Consider the following 13,366-nt stretch of genomic DNA (forward strand, 5'->3'; position numbering starts at 1 on the left):
TGTTGGGTCTTCTTTAATGGTTTAGTGTTTTAATCAAATAAAGCATACAACAGAGTTAATCTAAATATGTTTTGATCCCTGTTGTATTCTCAATACCTAGAAAAGTATTAAATGGGTGTGTTTTTTTAAGCAGTTGAATGAATGATATGCAATCATTAGCCCACCTAAATGGTTGGGTTTTGTGTTAGTAAGAGATCAACTAAGGGAAAGTGAGAAGGAAATCAAGGAGACCAAGCAGCTTCTATGATGCCCTTCTGAGATATTCTCAAGACAAGAGTCCCCAGATGTGTCTGCTTTTATGCTCTTTATGCTTTTTATTTTTGTCTCTTTTTGGGGGAATTAACCTGACAGTACCTTTTAGTCTAATTCAATTGCTGGAGGAATCATGTCCAGTTCCTCTACCTGCCTATTGAATCATTCATTCTAGACTCATCCTGTATCTGTGTGAAGCCATCCTCGGTAAACCTATCCACAGGGACGGTCCTTTATGTCGTCACCAACCCTTGCACGTTTCAATTATAGCATCTATCATCTTATATGGGGATTGCCTAACTTATTTTTGTATCTCTAGCTCTGCGTACAGTGCCTGGCAAACAGGAGACGCTAAATAACTGTGGGATGAACGAATGAATATCAAAGACAGGCTGAAAGTTTTCAAACTCAGTGTTGACTGAGAAATTAAACACGGAAATGTCAAGGTCTAAATGCCGTGCGGGCTTAGAAGTAATAAAAATTACCACCAACACCACAGAATTCTCCTGAAGGGATCACCTATCCCATTGTCACACGTCGCCTTTTGGCCCCTCCTGATACCCCAATTTCCCGCTCACTAACTCAATTCTCTTCCCTTTTAGGGGACAGGTCAGGCAGGTATCACAGCTAAGCTGCTCTGATTGGTCCGTGATGATTTCATTGTTAGGGCACATCCGGGCTTTTCCCCTCCCCGCAACACCTCCCCCAGAACCCGGCCTTCGGAGTCTCCCCCTCACGGGTGCGCCCCACCCGCTGGCTGAAGCAAAACAACCGCCACTCCCCAGACCGCTTCTGGTCCTCGTCTGCGCCATCCCTTCCCGACTCCGCGTCTAAGAAAGGCGTTTATAACAGCCAATGAGGGCCTAGCAGACTTTGTTAGCCAATCAACAGCCAACCCTCTGCAATTCCGGGTGGGACTAGGCCTCCATACCTATAACTGGCCAGCCCGTTGGCTCCTATATGGCGCTAGTTTTACTCGAGGCTTAGAGGTCAAAAATAAGAGGGGCATGGTCCTCGTAGAACTGAAAGGATCCGCACAGACCCAATGGGTTTGACCATTTTCGAAGACTAGCCAATCGCTTTCCGGGTACTTCCCCGCCTTTTGCGCGTTCATTTAAAAAAAGCCGGTGTGACGGACTTGGAAATTGGTTCAGTGACGGACACATAGAGAAAGCCAATGACGGAGGGATCGGGCCACCATTTCGACCAATAAGAAAAGGCAGTCGCTCTGGCTCGGCTTTGCGAGGCGGAGCGCAGGTGGGTGTTTTTTGATTGACGGCGGTTTCTACTTATGGCTGGCAGGGTGGGTTGGTCCCTGAGGTCCGGGAGGTATAGCAGAGGCGGGGCTGAGTAAAGTAAATGGTAATAAAGGGTTGGGTCTCACTCAGTGGGCGGTGTTTGATGGATAGTTGACCTTGCCAATTGAAGGTGGTCCCCGATACCCAATGGAAATATTGTAGGCGGGGAAAACTCAGTACCGAGGTACAAGGGGCAGCCCGAGTGGGCGGTAGAGCGGTGATTGACGACCTGCTCAGCAAACCGAGGACTGCGAGAGGCCGCGCGGCGTCCCAAGAGGACGGAACTGGGGGCGGGGCCCGCCTAGGGGCGGGGAAGGACCAGATGCGGGGAGGGGGGGTTGTAGAAGGAGCGGAGCGGCTGCTGCTCAATGGCGGAAAAGCCGCCGGTGCTCTGACCGCCTCGTCCCCCTGGCAGTTGCGGGGGAGTTTCCTGCCGGCGCGGTTGGAGTCTCTGTTTCTCAGGGTTTGGTGGTTGGAAGATGCTCCAGAGAGACGAGGCTGCGGCGGAGGAGGTGGCGGCGGCCGAGTCGGCAACGGCGCTAGGGTGGAGAAAAGGCGGCAGCGGCGGCGGCGGCGGCGTGCGGGGCCCGACGGTGTAAACAGCTCCGGAGTTGTCGGAGGCGGTGGCCGAGACCCCGAGGGGGAAGCGGCGGCTGAAGCCAGGGCGCGCCTCCGTTGGAAGCCTGGGCCGATCAGCGGGGCTCTGCGGCGGCGTGAGCGGACGCCCTAGACCTCGCCTTCCTTCTTCGCTTCAGGTAAGGCCGCTCGGCGTCCTGCGCCGGGGGAACTGCTCGAAGGGCACGGCGGAGGCCCAGGACCGTTTTCAGGGTGTCGCTGAGCTCCGGCCGCGGCCCCTGCCCGCCAAGCCCTCGCGTCTTTTCCTGCGTCGCGGAGCCGAGGGCAGCGGAACGCCGGCCCTGGCTCCTGGGTAGGCTCCTGGGTAGGCCCCTTCGCCAGCCGCCGCCTCCGCGCTCCGCCGGGGCTGCGAGAGGCTTGTGGTAGGGAATTTTCCTTTGCTCCAATGCCTGTTAGTAAAGGGCTTGCCCCTGTCCTCTGCTTCAGGCTGCGAACATCTCCAGTGAAAGCTCCGGGGCAGCCCCAGGCCCTAACTCATCCCTTCCTGGTATATGCCTGTTTGAACACACTACCTTTTCCCGTTGGGTTCCTCATCGGCTCCTGCCTTACTTTGCCCTCCACTTCACTTCCTTGTTAAATTTTCTCTCTCCCTCTTCTGTCACCAGGTCTCACCCTTTTCTTCCCCTTAATGGCTTTAAATCGTTTCTCTTTCTCTTCTCTGCAGACTCCGGGGTTCTCTTCCCCGCCTTCCCCAGCAATCCTTTTTGGATGTCATTCTTTTTAACCAGTGAAGTTCTAAAATGAAATTGCTATCGTCTGTACTCATGTCCAGCAGAGGCCCATTAAGAGTACACTCGCCAGCTCTATCTGGAAGATCAGTTTTTTAAAATAATGTAACTGAACCTAACACCCTTAAAAAATTATATTATCAAACGTAGACTGTAATAATATAAAAAATTATATCAAATGTAGAAAGTAACACCGAAGTAATATTTAAAATGAAGGGCTCAATGACTGTTGAAAATACTTAATTTTTTTTAGTTAAATGACCTCTAATGTCAGATTTAGCAGAACTGGAACATTCGCCCATCTTACTTGGCAAAAATGCTTCTTAAGCGTTTGATAGTGGCTCAGACTCATCAGTCTTCAAGTTGGCTTAAAAACAACTCGAAAACTTTAAAAACAAGACATTGTAAGAACAGCTAGGTAGGTGTTTTGATGATGTCACAGTTAAAAGACCTTTTAAAATAGGCTCTACATGTTTAATGTATCAAAATAAAGTTGGCAGGAGTCCTGTAAAAGGATTATTTAGGAATTTAAGTAGTCTTAGTGTTATATAGCTATTTTGAGAAAAACATTCTTTTTCTTTTAACAAACGTTTACAACTCCTGTGATGTGAGAATTACTGAGGTTTATTGTGGGATTAACACAGGAACTCATTTTATTTGAGCTACTGTATGGATGTAGAAGTGGTAATTGTTCAGGGTAGAAAATATAAGTCAGTATGTTCTAGGAGATGGAGAAACGTGCCATGGACACTGAAGGTTAATAGACATTATTTCATTTACTTTCTTGGTTGTGCAATAGCAGAGTTCCTATTATTGGCCTACTTTTAAATAGAGCATTTCTAAGTAAATAGTGAGGCAAGTTATTCTAATTATTATAGTCCTTTTCAAATGTACAAGCTTTTTAAATATATATATATATATATATATATATATATATATATAGTTGAAGTTATACTGTTAAAATAGTAATTTTTCAAAGTTTTTTTTTTAGGCTTCCTGAATATACAAATGTTTTAGTAGAACTTTTAAAAGTATTTAGAACATAATTTTTTTTTTTTTTTAGTCAACAGATTTTCTTTCTGGAATAATAATAAATTTTACTGAGCAGCTTCTCTCAATATCTTCTTTGTCTCTTTTTAAATGCTTTTTGTTTGTGTTTTCTCCTCTTTATTTTTTCCTCTCATAACGTCTTATCTCAGTTTCTGCAGTGTTTTTTATGTTGCAGTATCAGCATGGAATGGTATTTTTATTTGATCTTTCATACTGATTAGCCAAGATCTATACAGTTTCTTGTACATTAACCTTTGGATGTGTTCACGTTGTGATAATTCCCTTAGAGGTGAACAGCAGAGCTTTCAACACCTGTTTTCTTAATACTGGGTGTCTTATTTCTTTGAAGAATCCAGGAATAGGTGAAAGCCTTTTCAGTTTATCTGACAGTCATGTCAGTGAATAATATTTTATGTTAGTAATCCACAAATTATAATTACCAAATTCCTTCAGATTACATCTACTGAAGGAATGGTGTAGTGTCTAAATAGCTGTTTCTAAGAACACCTGATTCACAAGTTGACATGACCAGAAAGAGTGACACCTGTTGAAAGTGTCACTAGAAGTGTCACCTCCTACTAGAAGTCCAGTGCATGAAATTCATGCACTGGGTTTGGGGAGGGGTGTCCCTCAGCCCAGTCTACACCCTCTTCAATCTGAGACCCCTCAGGGGAATGTCCTACTGGCATTCAGACATCCCTCTCAATCCGGGACTGCTGGCTCCCAACTGCTCGCCTGCCTGCCAGCCTGATCACCCCCAAACCATTCCCCTGCCAGTCTGATCAACGCCTAACTGCTCCCCTGCTGGCCTGGTTGCACCCAACTGCCCTCCCCTGCAGGCCTTGGCCCCTCCCAACTGTCCTCCCCTGCAGGCCTGTCTCCCCCCTCAACTGCCCTCCCTCCCCTGAAGGCCCGGTTGCCCCCAACTGCCCTCCCCTGCTGGCCATCTTGTGGTGGCTATCTTTGACCACATGCCATATGGGGGTGGCCATCTTGTGTGAAGGCATGAGGGTCAATTTGCATATTACCTCTTTATTATATAGGATAATGTACATCTTTAATGGAGTCGTAAATTAAAATTCAATGCTGATAGACAGTTTTTTGGCACTTTTGGAAGAGTAGAATTTGCCATGGGATAGTGAGCAGTTGTGGAGATTCATTAAGAACTGGCTGAACCAATAGTGGAAGGATTTCAAACATGCCCTTGTAAATGGGTTGGTAAACATTTATTGTACTTGATACTGAGAGTGAATTCCCCTCCCCCCTCCACATTCATTGGTTAGTTTCAAATATTACATTATATGAATATTTGTATATTATATATAACAGAAGTATTTTATGACATTAACTAGCATAGAAAATGATATAATTCTAACTCTACAGTGGTCCTTCTAAGATATTAATAAGGTGAATAAAATTAACTTATTAAAATATAACAAGGTATTTTTTCTCCTGTGAAATATGCCATTTACATTTTCACATATTTTCAGTTGGGAAACAGCTGGTAGTATCTGAGTTATAACAACATGTGTTTTTTTTAATTTCAAAAAGAAAATTCATTAAAATATTATTTAGCTTAAAATACAAAATTACAATTAGTAAGAGAATTTGGGGGAATACGGTTATTTCTGGATTTTCAGTAATGATTCTTTTTATTTTTTCCTTAAGTGAACTAATTTTAGAATTTGGAATGAAAATACTGATATTTGTATTTGTTTTTATAGAATGTGTATACATATGTGTGTGCGTATGTGTATATATATATCAGCAGAATTGTGGGTTAAGATAACGAATTAATTGGGCATACTGATATAAGATTTCTATAAAATGGGTAAACTCTGGAATTATAACCTAAAATACTTCCCATCTCACTATCCTGTACGCATATTAAACAGTGAAAGTAAAGTAGGGTAGATTTTGGAAATACTGGTTTTTGTAGTGTTTGCTTGATTGCCGTAAAATTTATAAAATGACAGCTTGTTAGCTTCTAGCAGCTGCTCTAACAAGTATGGGTAAAGAAACGGTACATAATCTGTCTTTGTTTTTGTTGGTATCATATGTTTACATAAAATAACTTTTGCCCTGGCCAGTTAGTTCAGTTGGTTACAGTGTCATCCCAATCCACCAAAGTTGTGGGTTTGATCCCTGGCACATACAAGAGTCAACCAATGGCCTCACAGGGGTGGCTCAGTAGTTGAGTGTCAACCTATGAACCAGGAGGTCACAGTTCAATTCCCAGTCAGGGCACATGCCTGGGTTGTAGGCTGGATCCCCATTTGGGGGGGCATGCAGGAGGCAGCCAATCAGTGATTCTCTCTCATCATTGATGTTTCTATCTCTTCCTCTCCCTTTCTCTTTGAAATCAATAAAAATATATTTTAAATAATCAACCAATGAATGCATAGATAAGTGGAACAACAAATCATTGTTTCTCTCCTCTCTCTCAAATCAATTAAAAGATAAAAACAAATAACATTTATTCTTTTGGATTAATTTAAGTATGCTAGTATCTTATTTCTTGTCACAACATATACCTTTTACAGTTGACTCCCTTTGTAACTTAACTTACAAAGTTATCTTAATCAACTATAATATTTTAAGTTAATCTATTTAGATACTTAACAGTTTACTATTTAAAGCACAGTTTACCAATTTAAAGCTTTTATAACCTACTTAATAGTTTATTATTCACTTGCTAATAAAATGGATTCAAAGTTTTCTTTTGGGGTATGTTGAAATTCAAGATTATATTTATTAGCTTTAAATTGATTTGTTTCTTAAAAATTAAATATCTTAAAGTTTAGAAATGTAACACTAGTTGGAAACTTTTTTTGTATCCTTTTGGACAAAAGATCAACTGTGATGTGATAGTTAAAGGAGAGACAAACCTTGGCAGACTTCTATTGGATACTGAAGAACTTATCTTTACTCCTTTTTCTTTTTATCTTTACTCTTAGTTATTAGACCAATTATTGGCAGTGATATAGGAAGGATAAGACCTGCTGGTAGTATTGCTCTGCTCTATGTAGAATGTCCTCCACTTCAAAATAGGTTGTGAATGAAAAGTGCATTTGTATGATAGAAACGTGAAAAACCATTTCCTTCATGGAACACTTTCATAATGTGGTTATCAGATATAATCAATTTTATGATGAAAAACAAGTGAATAGATTTTGTTTATAGGTAGTACGTATAGTAGTCCCCCCATATCCGCGGTTCTGCTTTTCCCAATTTCAATTAAATGGAAAATACCAAAAAATATTAAATGGAAAATTCCAGAAATAATTCATAAGTTTTAAATTACACACCATTCTGAGTAGGGTGATAAAAGCTAGACCCATTTCCTGGTACTATGTAAATTACCCTTTTATCCATCATATCCACATAACTTTATCATTTCACATCACACTAGAAGGGTGAACACAGTACAGTATGATAGTTTGAGAAAGAGATCACACTCATAACTTTTATTACAGTATATTGTTATAATTGTTCAATTATTGTTAATCTCTTACTGTGCCTAATTTATAAGTTAAACTTTAAAATACGTATGTGTGGTAGGAAAAATGCACATACATATGAGTCAGTACTATCTGCGGCTTCAGACATCCACTGAGGTTCTAGGAATGGGTCTTCCACTGGTCAAGGGAGACTACTGTACCTGAGAAGAAGCAGGTTTGATAAAGGGTGTATAAGAAGTTCTGAAGGATTTCAGAGCACTTTAAAGCTTGAGAGTAATGTCACTGATTCTTAAATCTCATTGCATTTTATTTTCTTGATGCAGATATGTGTATAAGTGTACTCCTAACATTGAAAAGAGATAGTTAATAGATGTTCTTATGAGTAGGAGAATCTAGGAGTATCCATATTGCTCATGGGTGCTTAACCTTTTTTGGCAAAGAGTTTTGCTTTTCCCCTCTTCTAATAAAAGCAGTCAACTCTGAGTTAACTGGTGTTATCTGTTGAACACAGGTGACCCTTCTTTGTCCCTTACAAAGAGGAAATAATTAACTCAGAACAACTCTAAATAATAGACTATATGGGAGGGGAGATCAAGTATAGATATGAGAGGTTTCCTATTACTTTTACTTACTCCAGGCTAGCAATCCACAGAAAAGTACAGAATTCAGTATCGTTTAAAAGTATTTGGTTTATAGGTAACTTCTACCCCCAATCATTTTTACGTTTACTGAGTGCCTTCTAATATGCAAGGCACTTATTGCAGGCTGGAGACTGCACAAAACAGTTAGAATCTCTGCCCTTATAGATATTCCATTTGATAACAAACACTCTTCCTTAATTTATATTACAACTCTGTATCTTTGTGGTGGCTTAAATTATGATTGGAAAATTTGGCATCTGTGGGGTTTTCTAAACTACTTAAAAGCTGTAATTGCAACTTCACTTTTAAAAAAATAGGTTTTTATTGATATCAGAGAAAGGAAGGGAGAGGGAAAGGTGGAAATATCGGTGGGCTGCTTCCTACATGCCCCCTACTGGAGATCGAACCCAAAATCCAGGCATGTGTCCTGACCAGGAATCAAACTTGGTGCCTGGGACAACAGTCAACCAACTGAACAACATTAGCCAGGCAGAAATTCACTATTTTTAATGAGAGAAAGAGAGAGAAGAGTTTTTCTGTAACTGGACAAAAACTGGAATATGAACGGAGAAAGTAGGAAGGGGGAAATACTGTTCTACTTAAGATTAAAAATAAAGAGCGCTGGCCAGTGATGCGTCTCTGTTGGTTGGACATCATCGTTCCATGCACTGAAAGGTTGGTGGCTTGATTCCCAGTCAGGGCACATGCCTGGGTTGCAGGCTCGATCCCTAGTAGGGAGTGTGCAGGGGAGAGCCTACAGATATTCCATTCTCATGTTGATGTTTCTCTCTCCCTTCCTGTCTCTCAAAAAATCAATAAAAAAATATTTTTTAAAAAGCCAGAGATAGAAAAAAGATTGCTATCTTAGGCATGAAGAAAGCTGGGGGCTTCAGGTGTTTCCATTTACTTTTAACCTTGAGTAGATGAGTTCCTGGGCAGTAGAATAGGAGAAAAGGTGTAATAATGGGAGCAAGGTGAACAGGATTTTTAACAAATCTGGCCTGAATGACTTGAGACATACATATAAAATATACGTTGTTGTTTGTGTTTGGAAAAGACCCTGTTTCTGTTCTTAGTACTGTATAGCTGAAAAGTGTCTGAAAAAACTGGTTTGTGATTGCTACTTCTGTTCTCTGGTTATTCGGCAATCCTGTTGAAGATAGCTGATGGAGCCAAGCTGATTTAGTTTATTGTGCTCAAATTGGTCTGTCTGTATATTTGTTAATGCTTCCCTTAATTCCATAACTGGTTTATTACTCAAAGTTGTGCTTTTGTTTTCCTGCATTGTAAATTTTTGCGTGAGGATGTCTTATTGCATTTAACTACCAAGCAGATGCTTAGTTTTTTTCTTTCTGTTCTATAACTGTCCCAGTGATGGTCCAGCTTGGTAAAGATATCTCCTGAGTTCACACAAACATTTTACACTTAAGTGTGAGAGATCTTTGGTCTTTGTTTTTATTTTAATGCATAATGGGTTTTTTTTGTGTGTTTTTTTCTTTCATTTGTGAATCATTGAGTCAGAGTGTCATGTGATCTCGCTTGTTGCAGTGAACAGATGTTTAAGCAAATCAACTTGTGTATTTATTTCAGTGCCCCAATATAAAAAGGAACACTAGTTCCATTCACAACCTAAGAGACCTATATTATAGCACCCAAAGAAGGCTTCAAATTACTAGTTTCACATTTAGTATATATATATATATATTTTTTAAATATATTTTATTGATTTTTTACAGAGGGGAAGGGAGAGGGATAGAGAGTTGGAAACATCGATGAGAGAGAAACATCCATCAGCTGCCTCCTGCACGGCCCCCACTGGGGATGTGCCCGCAACCAAAGTACATGCCCTTGACCGGAATCGAACTTGGGACCCTTCAGTCCGCAGGCCGACGCTCTATCCACTGAGCCACACCGGTCAGGGCTAGTATATTTTTATAACTGTATCCCTTTTATCAAAACTCTGATGGCCTGGCCGGTGTGGTTCAGTGGTTGAGTGTCAACCTATGAACCAGGAGGTCATATTTCAATTCCTGGTCAGGGCACATTCTCATGTTTCAGGCTCAATCCCCAGTTAGGGGCATGCTGCTGATCAATGGTTCTCTCTCATCATTGATGTGTCTATCTCCCCCTCTCCCTTCCGCTCTGAAATCAATAAAAAAAAGAAAGATTTTTTAAAAACGTTAATGTGGTGCTAAGTTTGGTCACAGAGTTGAGATGATGACTGCTACATGTCTCAGTGGACAAGGAACATTTTCTCTTTTGTAATTACCAGGTTAAAGCTGGATTTCCACCGAGTCAAACTGTGGTTCATTGGCCACATTTGGCCTGCTGCCTGTTTTTGTAAATAAAGTTTTATTGGAACACAGCCATGTTCATTTGTGTACATAATTATCTATGGTTGCATTTCCACTACTGTGGCAGGATTAAGTGGCTGTGACAGAAACCCTTTGGCCCTGCAAAGCTCCAGATATATATTATTTGTTTCTTTTAAGAAAATTTGCTGGCTCTTTATCTGTACATGTTGTTTCCTTTTTTTCATTGTAGTGGTAAGTGATCGTATAAAATTGGTGTTTATATATTTGGTGTTTATATGTAGTTTTTCCTGCACTCTGTAATATAATTCAAAGTATAATTGCTTTTAACATGGTTGAAATTGTGAAGTTTTTGCTTATGTCCCCAAAACCATAAAGTATAAACAGTTAATGTTATACATGGTATACAAATTCATGTATTAAAAACATAGCAGTCATAAAAATGTTGTAAGGAATAATGAACACCAAAATATAGTTGAAGCCCTTCTATATATAATCTTCCTGTATTCCATCCTTTCTTTCCTATTATCCTAAATTTTGTGCCTACCTTCACATATATGACCACCATGTAAGTAGGTTGTATCTATGTTTTTTTAATTTGGAAAAATATTTTATTTTTTTTAAAGTTTTTTTTCTTTATTGATTAAGGTATTACATATGTGTTCTTATCCCTCCTTTGCCCCCCCACCCTCTTGAATCTATGTTTGAATAACATATAGTAGTACTGTTTTAAGAGATTTTGTAGTGTTTGTACATGATCATATTTGGAATCTCTTTTTTTAAATTTCCATTTAACATTTTTATGAAGTTTTTGTTGCTCTTCCTTTTTTAAAAATAGTATTACATATATATTACATAGTATTCCATTGTATAATTATAACACATTTTGTTTAGGTTCTTTTGATGGGCATTTGAATTATTTTTGTGATTATAAACAATGGTGCTAAAACATAATTTACATGTCTGTATGTGTGACAGTTTCTCCACAGCACATACTTAGGAGTATAATTCTTGAATTGTAAGCTAGTCTCATCTTACAGCCTACCTAGATATTTCCAAATTTCTTTCCAAAGTACCAATTTGTATTTCCAGCAGTGGTATGTAAAACTTTCTGTTGCTCTCTGTCATTATTAGTGCTGACCTGTATAAATACAGTGTCAGCCATTTATGTAACTTAAATTTTTCTAGGTCCACATTAACAAAAAAGGAACAAGCCAAGTTGATTGTAATGTAGTTTATTTAATCTGGTACCTCAAAAACAATTTCAGCAAAAATTGATGAGTTATTATTGAACTCTTTTCCTATTAAATCTTTGAAATATTGTATGTATTTTATACTTATCAGTAAATTTCAATTTGGATTAGCCATATTTCAAATTCTTACTAGCCATATGTGTATTTGGGGATCCAGCCTGAAACCTGGGCATGTCTCATGACTGGGAATCAAACTGTGACCCCCTGGTTCATAGGTCAATGCTCAACCACTGAGCCATGCCGGCTGGGCTCATTGTGTCTAAATTTGTATCTTCGTATTAATTTTCTTGTTAGGAAATTTGCATTTTACTAGTGAGGGTGAACATTCTTATGTGTTTTTGGCCATTTGAATTTCTCTCTTTGTGTATTTGCTGTTACCATTTGCCCTATTTTTCTGATGATAAAATCTTAAAGGTATAAATATCAGTTTATTTTGCCATTAGCATTCTGATGTTTGTGTCAATTGTGTTCATGAGTTTTAAGGATTAATTTAGTGATGTATCTGTAAAATGACATTATACATTTTAATTTAAAGGCAGTTTTAAAATAACTCCAGCCTGGGCATTGTGGCTCAGTGGTTGAGCGTCGACCCATAAACCAGAAGGTCGCTGGCTTGATTCCTGGTTGGGGCACATGCCCAGGTTTCCAGCTTAATCCCCAGTGGGGGGCCTGCAGGAGGTAGTTGGTAGATGTTTCTATCTTGCTATTCCTCTCCCTTCTTCTCTCTCTAAAATGAATACATATTTAAAAAATAAAATAACTCCAAAAATACTTGGATTGAAGTGAATGCTTGGAAGCATAGTACTTGAATAGTAATGTGGGGGTGGGTGAGACAGGGCTTTATACTTAAGGTAAACAATCCTTTGAATATGATATTTTCCTCCAGACTCTTCCTTTTTACAGCGTAGTGTTCTTTCCTTAATTGTAAGCCCAAGGACCCCTAGGAAGAGCTAGACTGAATGGATTGTGGCCTAGAGCCAAAGAGTTTCTCAAAAAGTTCTTTAGGGGTCGGGATGCTTTATGCAGAGCAAATGGACAAACCAAGTGATGAATTCATTAGTGTGCCCTCTGTCTGGAGTAAGTGGATGTAATTGGCTGGGTGCTTTAAATGTGAAACACCAACAGTAAAATTGCTGAAAATCAAGAACTGCTTGTACTTAATTGTTACAGTAGATGATGGCGATTAACTAGTGTTCCAATAGATTTTTAGTTCTCTGCCAATTAAATATTTTTTGTGAATGTTAGAATGGCTGACTAGGATATCCTTTCTTGAAGAAGTATCTTTTAACTTAATGCGTGTTTTAGTCAGTACCTGCTAGGTGCCAATGTTATAGGTTAGGGTAGGAGGGGATAAATGTTAAAAGGAATATGGAATGATGAGAGGTTGGGATGAAGGGTTGGGGATGTCTTCATGAAGGAGCTATTATTTCATAGGTTAGCTCAAAAGCAGGTAGGAAAAACTGATTGTGAGGTGGGAAATGAGCATGATAGACTTGGCCTGTGTAAGGCCTACACGGAGAGGAAAGTTCCAGACTAGATATTTTGTGCTTAATGTCAGTTGGGGACTAGGAAACCATTAAATCTTTTTGGGACACTTAAGATACGTTTTAGGGAAATCAAACTGATGGTAATCCTCAGGGTGGTTTGAAGGAAGGGGATTTGAAATGAGTTGAACCCAAATAGGAGACAATTAGGTAATTGAGACAAAGCAAGACTATGCTCAAAATTAGGATGA

The 13,366-nt window shown here is 39.7% G+C and overlaps 1 protein-coding gene across 9 annotated transcripts in view; it reads left to right on the top strand.

The window, feature by feature from the left end:
• The first annotated feature begins 1,427 nt into the window (after positions 1 to 1,427).
• The window catches only part of PPM1B (protein phosphatase, Mg2+/Mn2+ dependent 1B), a 68,574-nt gene continuing 56,635 nt past the window's right edge, over positions 1,428 to 13,366 (top strand). For 8 of the 9 annotated variants that reach the window (XM_028140001.2, XM_008162186.3, XM_054728494.1 and 5 more), the window contains exon 1: positions 1,884 to 2,305. The gene's annotated coding sequence lies outside the window, so the exon portion shown is untranslated. Of the gene's footprint in view, positions 1,510 to 1,883; positions 2,306 to 13,366 lie in introns of those variants that run through there. The other variant, XM_008162184.3, reaches the window with a different exon arrangement.

This window comes from Eptesicus fuscus, chromosome 16 (assembly GCF_027574615.1).
Source record: "Eptesicus fuscus isolate TK198812 chromosome 16, DD_ASM_mEF_20220401, whole genome shotgun sequence".
NCBI classification, from domain to species: domain Eukaryota; kingdom Metazoa; phylum Chordata; class Mammalia; order Chiroptera; family Vespertilionidae; genus Eptesicus; species Eptesicus fuscus.